The 10,922-nt window shown below is 42.6% G+C and overlaps 1 protein-coding gene across 1 annotated transcript in view; it reads right to left on the minus strand.

Moving 5' to 3' along the window:
• Window positions 1–9,316, minus strand: part of tcf4 (transcription factor 4) — a 111,215-nt gene extending 101,899 nt beyond the window's left edge. Inside the window, exon 1 of the mRNA XM_079289556.1 lies at window positions 9,286–9,316. The gene's annotated coding sequence lies outside the window, so the exon portion shown is untranslated. The remainder of the gene's footprint in view (window positions 1–9,285) is intronic.
• Window positions 9,317–10,922: the final 1,606 nt, after the last annotated feature.

Here is a 10,922-nt window from a genome sequence, read left to right on the forward strand (position 1 = left end):
TTCTTACCCAGCAAATTATACACATGACAATCGGATTAGTCGTTCGTCAACTTGATCTTCACTAGAAATCATTCATGTTTTCATGGCACTCATGGATGTTTTGCTCCTACATGACATATTTAAATGTTGGAGATTGATCTTTACTGCTAATGCCCAGGACTGAGATGAGCGTAGCCATGGCCATTAATAATGAGCCTAAACACAAAGTCTTTATGATTGTCCTGCAATCATTTCATTTGACTTGAAAATGACATTATCAGATCCTTTGAGGTGCCAAAACTGTGTGATCGATGTCGTGGATATTTCCCTACAACTATAACCAAAGGAACCCAGCAGCTCCATCACGTCACGACAGCGCCGGGTGGTCCCGTGCATATAACTGATAGCACGCACAATCTGTCAGCTGTCAGAGCTGATGCGTCAACGCGTAAGCGGCACGCGTGAGCCCGGCAGTGTGGTGTGTTTGTGATGGATAGTCAAATAAAATGGCATATAAAATAGTGTTGATCTGTTCGGCCGGCAAATGAGACTAAACGACGGCTGAGAGTCTCCTGAGAGCGACGAGCAGCTGGATCAGTGTGTGTGTGTGTGTGTGTGTGTGTGTGTGTGTGTGTGTGTGTGTGTGTGTGTGTGTGTGAGAGTGTGTGTGTTCAGAGCTGGAGAGCAGCTGTGAGAGGAACATCTCACCGCACACAGAGTTGCAAAAAGTGGATGTAAGAGGAGAGTTATTTATGATGGAGAGATGGATGGATAAGAGAAGCCTTTAATGATCCCAGAGTGGGCATTCATATAATATGGCCGATACAACGCTGTGATGAAGATATGGCCGGGGAGGACAAACTGCGGTTTCATTTATATTTCCTTCCATGTAAACAGTCTTTGACTTGCCCTTGTTTTTTCTTTTCTTTTTTCTTCCTGGACTTCAGACCAGCTGTTGGGGGCTTGTACTTCCTGCTGCCGCGCCATTGGTCAGAAAACAGCCAATGGGGACGGGCTCGGAGGACAGACGGAATGAAGTGATGATGAACGCGCAAGCACACAACCCTCGGTAACCAGATTCCACTGCAAGGCCCACACACACACACACACACACCCACACACACCCACACACACACACACACACACACACACACACACACACACAGTAATGCCTTGCCTCCATACAGACACATTCCACAGATCTGTGGAAACAGCATCGTGAGAGAGAGAGAGAGAGAGAGATGGAGTGAAACGAAACAGAGAAATTAAACTCCACATGACACATGATTTATTTCACAAATGTGGTGTGAACACCTCAAAGGGAGTCATCGAGGAAAGGAGGAAGGCCTCATGCAAGTCGCTCGTTTGGGGCTGATGAATACCACCTGTTCACGAGAAGGTTTGTATTTGTGAGATTTCAACATGAGCACAATGGACCCGAACATACTCGTAAAAGGCCTGTTCTGCTCTGTTGGTAGGCAAGTTTCACTGAGAGAAATATCACCAAACAGTAAAAAATAAGTTGTTTTTTGGAAATAATCGAATTAAAAATATTATTATTATTAATTATTAGCATTATATGTATTCTTCTTATGATTGTAATTGTTATAGCTATTGTTATTTTTCTAATAATAATAATAATTATTATTATAATAATTAACATTGTCATCATTATCATTGTTATTGTTGTTATTGTTATATGAGCCTGATGGGCATCAGCATGTGAGATTAGCTGTGGAAAGAGACGCACACACACGACCGGACACATAATCTCCTCTGGCTACGCCTGGCCGAGCAGACGAGAAATAGAGATGAAGACAGACGGGGAGAGTAATAACCAGAGGACTCGCTCCCGCCGCAGTCTCTTGACCCATCAGAGAGGCGTGGAGGTCAGAGGTCAGTGTGTTTGGAGAGCCCTCAGAGTGTTTAAGGACCAGCTCGTTGAGGACGCACGAGGAGTGAACAGGAAGTTGGATGACACACCTGCCACTGTTTCAGCAGTGCAGGTGTGGCTAACGCAGAGTGGAGCGGCAGAGAATTACTAACAATTTACTGATATGACATATACTACATCTATGATTCATATTTTGAAATGTCTATATTGTTAACCCTAAAACTCCCCTGCGGGATGGAAAGTATGTTTTCTTTTAATAATCCCTAAAACTGCACCGTTTATCACATCTGTAGATGTTGGGGGAACCGTCATTATTGTAAAATGTTTATCTTTATAAAACAATCTGTCAAAACAAAGCTTAAAATTGTGATATTTCATCACAAACATTTTATTCTACATGTCTCATTTAAAATATCGCCCCGAATAAACCTTTTGCTTGAACCAGATCCTGTGAAAAACATTATATTCTGCGCTCCTCAGTGCTACTGAAGCCGTGATTGAGTCGCCAGAGACCAAAATGTTGAGTTGTCTTTATTTTCCTTCTCACGGTTACTTTTCTACCTAAGATGAACCATTGTTTGGTGAAACTTGGACTGAACTGCAGGCTGCTGAACACAGAGCATCGAGGAGAGCAGAGGCTGTAGAATGTGTAGAGCACGGAGACTCTCCTTTTCTTTCCAACATTGGTAACACTTGGAGAAATGTTGTATATTTAGACTTAATTGTTTGTTAAAGGAATTCAACTTGCATTTTTTTTCTATTTTAGGTTTTACGGCATGGTTACTGTATTATAAAACACATTTTTCACTTCTAGCCTTTGAGAAACGAGGCCACAGAGAGTCAAATGTGACAGGAGCAAAAAACGTGTTTGCGAGAGAGTTAATGTACGGTTATGGAAAGCTGTACACATCTATGTACATGCTCTTTGATATATATATGTGTGTGTGTGTGTGTGTGTGTGTGTGTGCGTGCATGCGTGTGTGTGTGCTCCTTCTTTAATAGGTAAATGCAGCTTCTGAGCTCCTCTCAGAAAGCTTCAAAACGCAGCCTTCAGCACTTTCTACTGACTGATGTGTGATGGTGTGGAGTGTGTGTGAGTGTGTGTGTGTGTGAGTGTGTGTGTGTGTGTATGTGCGTGTGTGAGAGATGGGCTAAAGGCTTTTTTTTCATGCATTCCACCAGAACCTCACATCCAGACTGTTGCTGCCTCAGCTGTAGCTGCCGGCCCACGACTAACCGACTGATCTGTGAGGCGATAACTGGATGACAGGCACGCTTTGGTGTGGCTGAGAGAGTGTGTGTGTGTGTGTGTGTGCAGCCAGAGCAGTGGCTTTTGCGTGAATGAACGACAGAGTGAGAGAGAAGAGAACATTTGAGGGACGGAGGGAGATGATGAAAAACAGGATCATCTTCTCCCATCCCACACAGTACGAGCGTAAGTGTGTGTGTGTGTGTGTGTGTGTGTGTGTGTGTGTGTACTGGCTGTATATTATACTGCCCATGAGGGTGTTTCTGCTGCTGTTCATGTGACGACTCTCAGCAGCCGTGAATCCACAGAAAGCCCCATAAAGGGAGGGAAGAGCAAACAACACACTGATGACTACCGATAGCGTAGCTAAACATGTTGTCGACTTTTCCCTGTGGGTGGTGCTGAAGGAAAAGATAACTGAGTCATTTGTGTCCAAATGGTTCAACCTCTGGGGAGCAGGAATGGGATCTATCTATCCGATGTAGACTGTGCTTGTGAAACGTTTGTCCTGCAGAAGGATCGAGCTAAATCATTTTGATTGATATAGCGGTAGCCACTGATAGTGCCGTCCCCAGACCAGGTTAGCACTGTTAGCACTGTTAGCTCTGTCAGCACTGTTGCCATCGTCAGCGCTTTTAGCGCCGTTTGTTTCTAGCCGCTAGGCTCAGACATGTATGTGTTCAGAGCTGCATGCAGCAGTACCGGTGTATTTCTTTGTCTCACCGGTACCTGAAACAACAACACAACTGATAACTGAACTGTTGTTTTAAAGCAGGGTTGTCTTTCGTCTGAATGCCAGCCTGTCCTTCCTCTCGCTACTTCTGTGCAGCATCCCCACTGCAAGGACAACACTCTGGAAAGTGAATTTGCCAATGAAAAACAGTTGTTTTTACTTTTCTGTTTGTTTGCAGGTTAAACAAATCCCCGAATATAATCTAATATAATCACTTGGTTAAGGTTTGGGGGAAAAAAACTGGAATTTTAACGGCAAGAGAGACTCAAAGGGTTCTGTGGTGCTACAACAATGCCAAGCTTTGTCCTCCTCAGGACCGACCGTCTGTAATTACACAACCACAGGGGTTCCTTGTCAGGAAAACGTAAACATAGCTTGTTTTAAACTACCAATTGCAATTGTTCTTCGTAAAACACCCAACGGTATCTCCCCGACAGGTGTAAAAATGCTCATGACGTGTGACAACCGAGCTTTAAAGTAACTGTCATGTCAATTACAGTGTGAACCTCTGTGCAGCATCCGTCACTGTGGAAGACCAGAGAGCATCAGGAAAGGAGAGGTGAGGATCCTGACAGCTGAACTACACCTGCTGATGAATATCATGTCATATGCTCAAACACACATCTGCAGCTAAGTGGACGTGAAGGGGATATTGTTTTGTCAGCTGCTGTTTCCGAGGTGAAGAATAAATCTTTGAAATGTAGCTTTTAAGCCAACATGAAGCAGAAGTCCTCGAAGTGGCCAGAAAAAAATAAAACTGCTGTTTTAAGCAAAAGACATAACATGTAATTCGGCTACAACATATACAGATTATGGGGAGTGAAAATGTAAGACTGAAGAATAATTAACAGCACAAGAAGTACAGTAAAATAGGTATCATGTTGTATGTTCAACAGTTTAAAAATGTAATTCTGTTGTTCTTCATGCCACATGAACTCAAACAACAGGCCGAGTCCTTTTCCATCCCTGGCGTGTTGAGCGTATTCATGCCACCTTCAGCCATCAGACGATGGTTTTTGGAGGGTGTTTGGGTGTTTTTAGGGGAGCAGAGCGAGCTGTTGGGGGGTTGGGCTCGTTCCTTGGCAGGGGGCCACGTTTCCCAGCCCCCAACACCCATTAACAGCGAGGAGAGAATCACCAGTCAGACCCAGTCAGCTTTCCAGTTTACACTGGAACAAAGCAGTCAGTTTGTACCAAATACAAATCGACTGCTGAAGTAAAAAGGCTCGGTTGTGCAGAAAATAATCACTGAGGTGTCCTGTTCTGTTGGACGGGAACACCCTAGAACCGGCGGCGCGATTGGACTTGTCCTTCCATCCATTTTTTTATCCTGAAGACGGACGCACAGACACTTGAACCACACAGAGGGGAAGATCTGACACACGCACTTATGCACCAATGTCTGTGCTGCTGTGTACCGTCGTTTCACTGCGACTGCGGCACACAAATGTGACCAGCAGAAAATTGTAAATTGTAAACTGGCCGGCGGGCCGATCAGCTAAATACAGTCAGGTTCCGATCGGCAGCCGATCGATCGGCAGCCGATCGCTCTAACCAACACATCTTCACTCCCAACTCGTCAAATATCGCCGCTTGACGATACAAACCAAGTTGAGCAGAGCTCTGACAAACCATGCACTAGAAATGCGGCATTATTGCAAATAATGACTTTTGTGATCTTCAGTCTTTTCATTTCGCTCTACCTTTAGGTCAAAGGGTTTGAATCACTGCCCACATCATAGATCCTTTCAGTGATTTTAATAGGTGTGGTGTTGTGACCAGCTGTTTCCAGGCTGTTAAAACAATTGAGCCAAACGTAGCTTTTTTGTTGGGGGCAAGAATGGGTAGAGATATTTGTGAATCAACAATTCTCAAGTAGACATATTTCTTCTATCAATGTGGGAAATATCAACTGCTCCGAGAAACCACTTCTACTGGAAGTCATGGTCAGTCAGAGCTGATTGGTTAGGGCACACTACACCTAACCATTCTCCCAAACAGGAAATCCGAAAAGATCAACACAATGTCCGACCGAATGATCAAGTGAATATGAAATGGAAGCTCAATCCAAATTATCACGCTAAATGTTTTGGACCTCAGCTGGAGAAGATTTGCAGATTTGCGGTTGTGACTGAGCAGAATATCAATGTTACGGTGTGCATAGTCAAAAGTTAAACCTTCTAAAAGAGCCAAAATGTGGAACCAAAACCTAAATCACATCAAAACACCAATGGTACAAATGTATTGAATTCGGTCAGAGTTGTGGAACAAACTGGGGTCATTGGAAACCTTTCCGCTGTTAGCGCGCAAGCTCATCCTCCCCTCTAAGTGCTTTTCTTTCACTGACGGCGATGAAGCCAGAGGATTTTGGACTTCAGCCCAGCATGTAAATTTATCTGCCATTTCCAAACAATTTCCATCAGGGGCCATTCAGACTGTGTAACCGGATAATTTGACAGCAGCCCAGTAGGAAAGTGGCCAGTGAGGCAGTAATGTTTGATTTAGTTCATATTTTTGTCCTCTACAGTTTGTTGTAGCCTCACGAAAGGCCACAGCTGGATGTGAGTAGTGGTTCAAAATAAAATATCAGCAAGTTGGTGATGGACAGCTGGATGGACTGGTGAAATGACACATTTAAATAAATGAATGAATGAATGTGTAAACACGCGAGTGTTCAGATGGAGGGATCGGATAGACAGCAGGCTGAGCTTTGTAAATGATTACATGAACATATCACCCAACTAATTATCCTTGATTCCTTGAAAATGTCTGAATCGATACATGAAAGGATATATGGATGGATGAACGAACCACCTAGTGGGAAAATGAACGTATGAGTGAATGAGCAGGTGCTGAGATAGGCCAATTGACAGATGCCTGAACACAATAAATGAATAAGTGAACAGGCCACCTTAAGAATACAAGTGAATAAATCAACAAATGAACGAAGGAGTGAGTGATCAGAAAGATCAATGCTTGGATGATTGAACATATGTGCACCTCATAGATTCATCTCAATAATCTCAAGCAAACATAAAACAGTGACTCAATAAATGGACAAACTCAGGAGTATTTGAGTAAATCCAGAGATCAACAAATATATAAGGTATGAGTGAATGCCTTAAAAAATGGAGGTCATGAGGTCGAATACGCTGAACTGAACAAGCTGCTGAACAAACGCGTACGGCATGTTCTCTCTCACTGTGTGTGTGTGTGTGTGCGTGTGTCTGTTTGTCAGGGCCAAATCCAGTCCTCGTAACAGAAAGGAAAAGATCAAAACCAAACGACAGGAACGTCTTGTTAACCTCGGGAAAGAACTACTTCAAGTCCTTCAAATGCAACACTGGGCTGCTTTCCTTCGCTTTCTTTCACTCCACTTTCCATCTTCTCCTTCTGTATTCGGACATAGAGTCTAGTGGACTCGTTTAGTGGATAGAGTCTAGTGGATCCAGTTTGAAACGTTATTCTCATTTTGTTAACAAACGTAAAGTTAGTAGAAGAACTAAGAAGAACGAAGAGGGTGAGTGTGTTTAGCATACGTATGTATGTGTGTGTGTGTGTGTGTGTACAGAGGGGGATGTCACACAAGTTGGTATAATGCACCTTACACAAAGGTAATAGTCAAACAGTCAAAATAGCGTTCCTCTTTCACCTCTCCATGTTTTTAGTCGTGTATAGTTAGAGCTCTGTGCTCAGACGGGTCAACGCCAGAGACCATGTCGTTACGGAAGAAGACAAAAACAAAGTCGGACACGTCAGTCTTTTGATCGGAACGTCGTGGAGCTTGACAGACTTTGCGTTGGTTGTCTTCCACCAATGACGCGCTACACGATTAAACGCAGCCGGAGTCGCACCGGCCTCTCGTTTTCATTCCCGGCACCCCCGTAGCCGTCGGCTTGGCCCAATTATCACGAAGTCTGACAAACCTCGTACTTTCATGAATTAACTGACCAGATCTCAACTTGGGCCAGTCACACCAACAATCCGGCATTGTGAACAGATCCCAATTCGACAAGTATTGCGGCAAGTTGTTGCAGATAAAGATTGCTAAAGTGGTGCAAACTTTTAAATGACTTAGCCGTGACGTGACTTGACTTGGAATGTGCATTGGCACGATATCAAATATACTGATTCTAAGGTCATTTTTCAATGAAGATTGATATCTCACCCCTGTTTATACTATACTGATATAAATCTTCATTCATATGAAAATATATCAATCACTACATCTTTTGCTGTATACACACACACTATTCAAATTGTCACAAAGTAGTGTACACAGGTAACATCAAACGTTTGAACAATTCTGCTGCTTTGTAAGGCGTATTGTGCAGAAACCTTTGTATCTCTGAATTATTGAGCAGTTCAATAACACGATGTAATTCCCCTGATGTGAAAGCCAAACACCGAGCACTGTATATGTAGCAGCATCTTTTCAGCAGCTTTGATTTTCATAAGCACGGAAATGCACTTCTTTGATAAGCTTTAATTACTAGATGTTCAAGACGAGAAGAAAAATAAATCCATGACATCAGACTCAACTTGTCCATCAAGCCTCCCTCCGTTTCATATTCCACCGGCAGAATCAAACACCAACATCTGCATATTCTCTTAATTATCAACCTGCATCTTCTCATGGATGCATATGGTCCATGAGAACTGAGCGGCAAGATCACAGTGCAGATTCAAAAACCCAGCTATTACCAAAGTCCTCTCAACACCTGGCGCCACCGCCGACGACAAATATTCCTTTTAAAAGGAATTAGACTTGAAGTTAAAATGAATAATTATTAGTTTTATGAAGTTGGGAATGTGTGATTAAGTTAGGAATCTCTCTGGAAGGTATCAAAATACATCGAACAGAAAGATGTGACAGCTGTTGTTTTTCGTCGTGGAGAGGATGATTGACGCATATGAAGCTAAATAATGACATAACCAAAACACCTGTTGAGCTGCTACCTGCATGATTTAAAGGCGCGAGAAAAGTTGCAGGCACCAATATCTGCAGACAAGCGAAAGACATGACATGACAAATGCAATGGATGACATTTGTTGTCACAAACCCACAATGAATTGGCAACATCTTTCAGACTCTTTCGGCTAAACATTTTGGTTTTTCGGCCCGAAAACTCAACTCATCAACCCCAGGATCTTCTGCTGGTGGAGGTGGAATATTGAACTTATATTCATAAGGTGGACACAGACATGACAAAAATGCAAGTTGTAATTTTGACTCCCTATGTTAATCTGTCAGTTATTTCTTGTTTATGACGGCATATGAGGCATTGTAGGTTCAGAGATTTAAGTCTCAAAAATGAAATGTCCCTGAGACCGAACATCCTCAACAAATCCCCCAAAAGGTCCAAGGACAGAGGAGAGCGACTGAGCGCCACACCCTTTCTAAAAGAAGGCGGTGGCAGTGGGACTGACCTGGTGGCAGTGCGGGTTGGACTCTCTGCCGTACGAGTACGAGCTCCTCTCTGTTTTACCTGCAGGAGGACGACAAGGAAAGAGAGGGAGCAGTTAGCAGGGGGAGTCAGATCCACATGGTGACAACCCATTCATCGGAGGAGTGGAAAATAATTCATCCGCTCATTTACTACTTAAGAAAAGGTTGGCAGGTGAGTCATTCATGAAGAGGGGACGGCAAACTATACAAAACAATACAAACCAATGAACCATTCATTCATTCCCATTAGTTTCCCAACGAATGTGGCTTCATAGAAGCGTCATTCATTCATTGATAGAAAGTCAAATTATTTCTGACATACAACATTACATTTAGTTTGATTATATATTCCTTTTTCAATTCATCCAGTCATTCATTTTTGTTTCACTTGAAATCACCGGCTACTAAACGTAAAGCTTCTTCCACTGTTGATGGACAAAAGAGCTCCATGAACTGACCAATGACAGGATGACCTCATTCATTATTTCTCTCTTTTATTCATTCGGCCATTCTTTTTAAACCACTATTGATATTAATTGGATTCAATTTATTCATTCACTCTTTTCTTTAAAAATGTGGCCATTTATTTCAGTGCAATATGACGAAACATACATTTTCTGATGAGGTGGTGAAATAAACTGTTAAAATGGATTGTTTGATTATTGTTTTATCAATTGATATATTAAGTCAACGTGGACACATTGAATCTACTCTTTCATAAAGAATATATGTGTGAGTTGTGATGGATTCTATACCCAACGGGGACGTATTTCTATAAAAAGTCAATTTCAATCTTTCTTTCATTCATTTAAAGGATCATTCATTTGCACTTTGTTAAGGAAACACAGGAAACGATGTTCAGCAGAAAACAGCCAAAGCCAGTTTTTATGATCGGAGTGCTCACAGTGTGTGTGTGTGTGTGTGTGTGTTCTGCTCACTGCTCTCACAGCACAACAAAACAGACATCTGCTATGCCTGCAATGCATAGAAACCTCTTTATGCTACAAGCTCCAGCTTTGAAAGGAACAACACTTTCACCCTCCACATTCTTTTAGGTGTAGATGTAGTTTCGCTGCATGTGCAGACAAAACAAACTATATATGAAAAGAGGTATTACACGTTTCAGGTGGCCTAACATCGAGAGACCACCGCTTTTTTCACCGGCTCTGTAGGTTTTTATCATCTATCAAATGTGCCGCATTGTGGAATTGTTAGCAGATAGTAGTGTACATGTACTTTATTCTGTTCCATTGTAAACATTTCATACAGTACTTTATGAAGTACATACTGTACATTTCACATTGAGAATTTGGACAAATAAATAAGAAGTTAGACGGCAAATGTAGTGCAGTTCATATTACACAGAGAGTGATTCTAGAGGCGAGTCCTGGAACCACAAAGAAACCCCTAAAATCGCCATAGAAACTGTGTGGTGCGGGCTAGCAAGCAGCTAATGATGCCCTCAACTTTCTAATAATAACTGCATTCATTTGCAGAGTCTGTAGGCAGCGGGGCAAGATTTTGGGATCGGAAGCGTTCTGGTTTCCGTTTGTAGTCTGAGTGGTATTGACCAATCACGTCCAAGCAGGCTGTGGTTGAATGCAGTTGGTGTGGAGAG

The sequence above is a fragment of the Melanostigma gelatinosum genome, assembly GCF_949748355.1.
Source record: "Melanostigma gelatinosum genome assembly, chromosome: 18".
NCBI lineage: Eukaryota > Metazoa > Chordata > Actinopteri > Perciformes > Zoarcidae > Melanostigma > Melanostigma gelatinosum.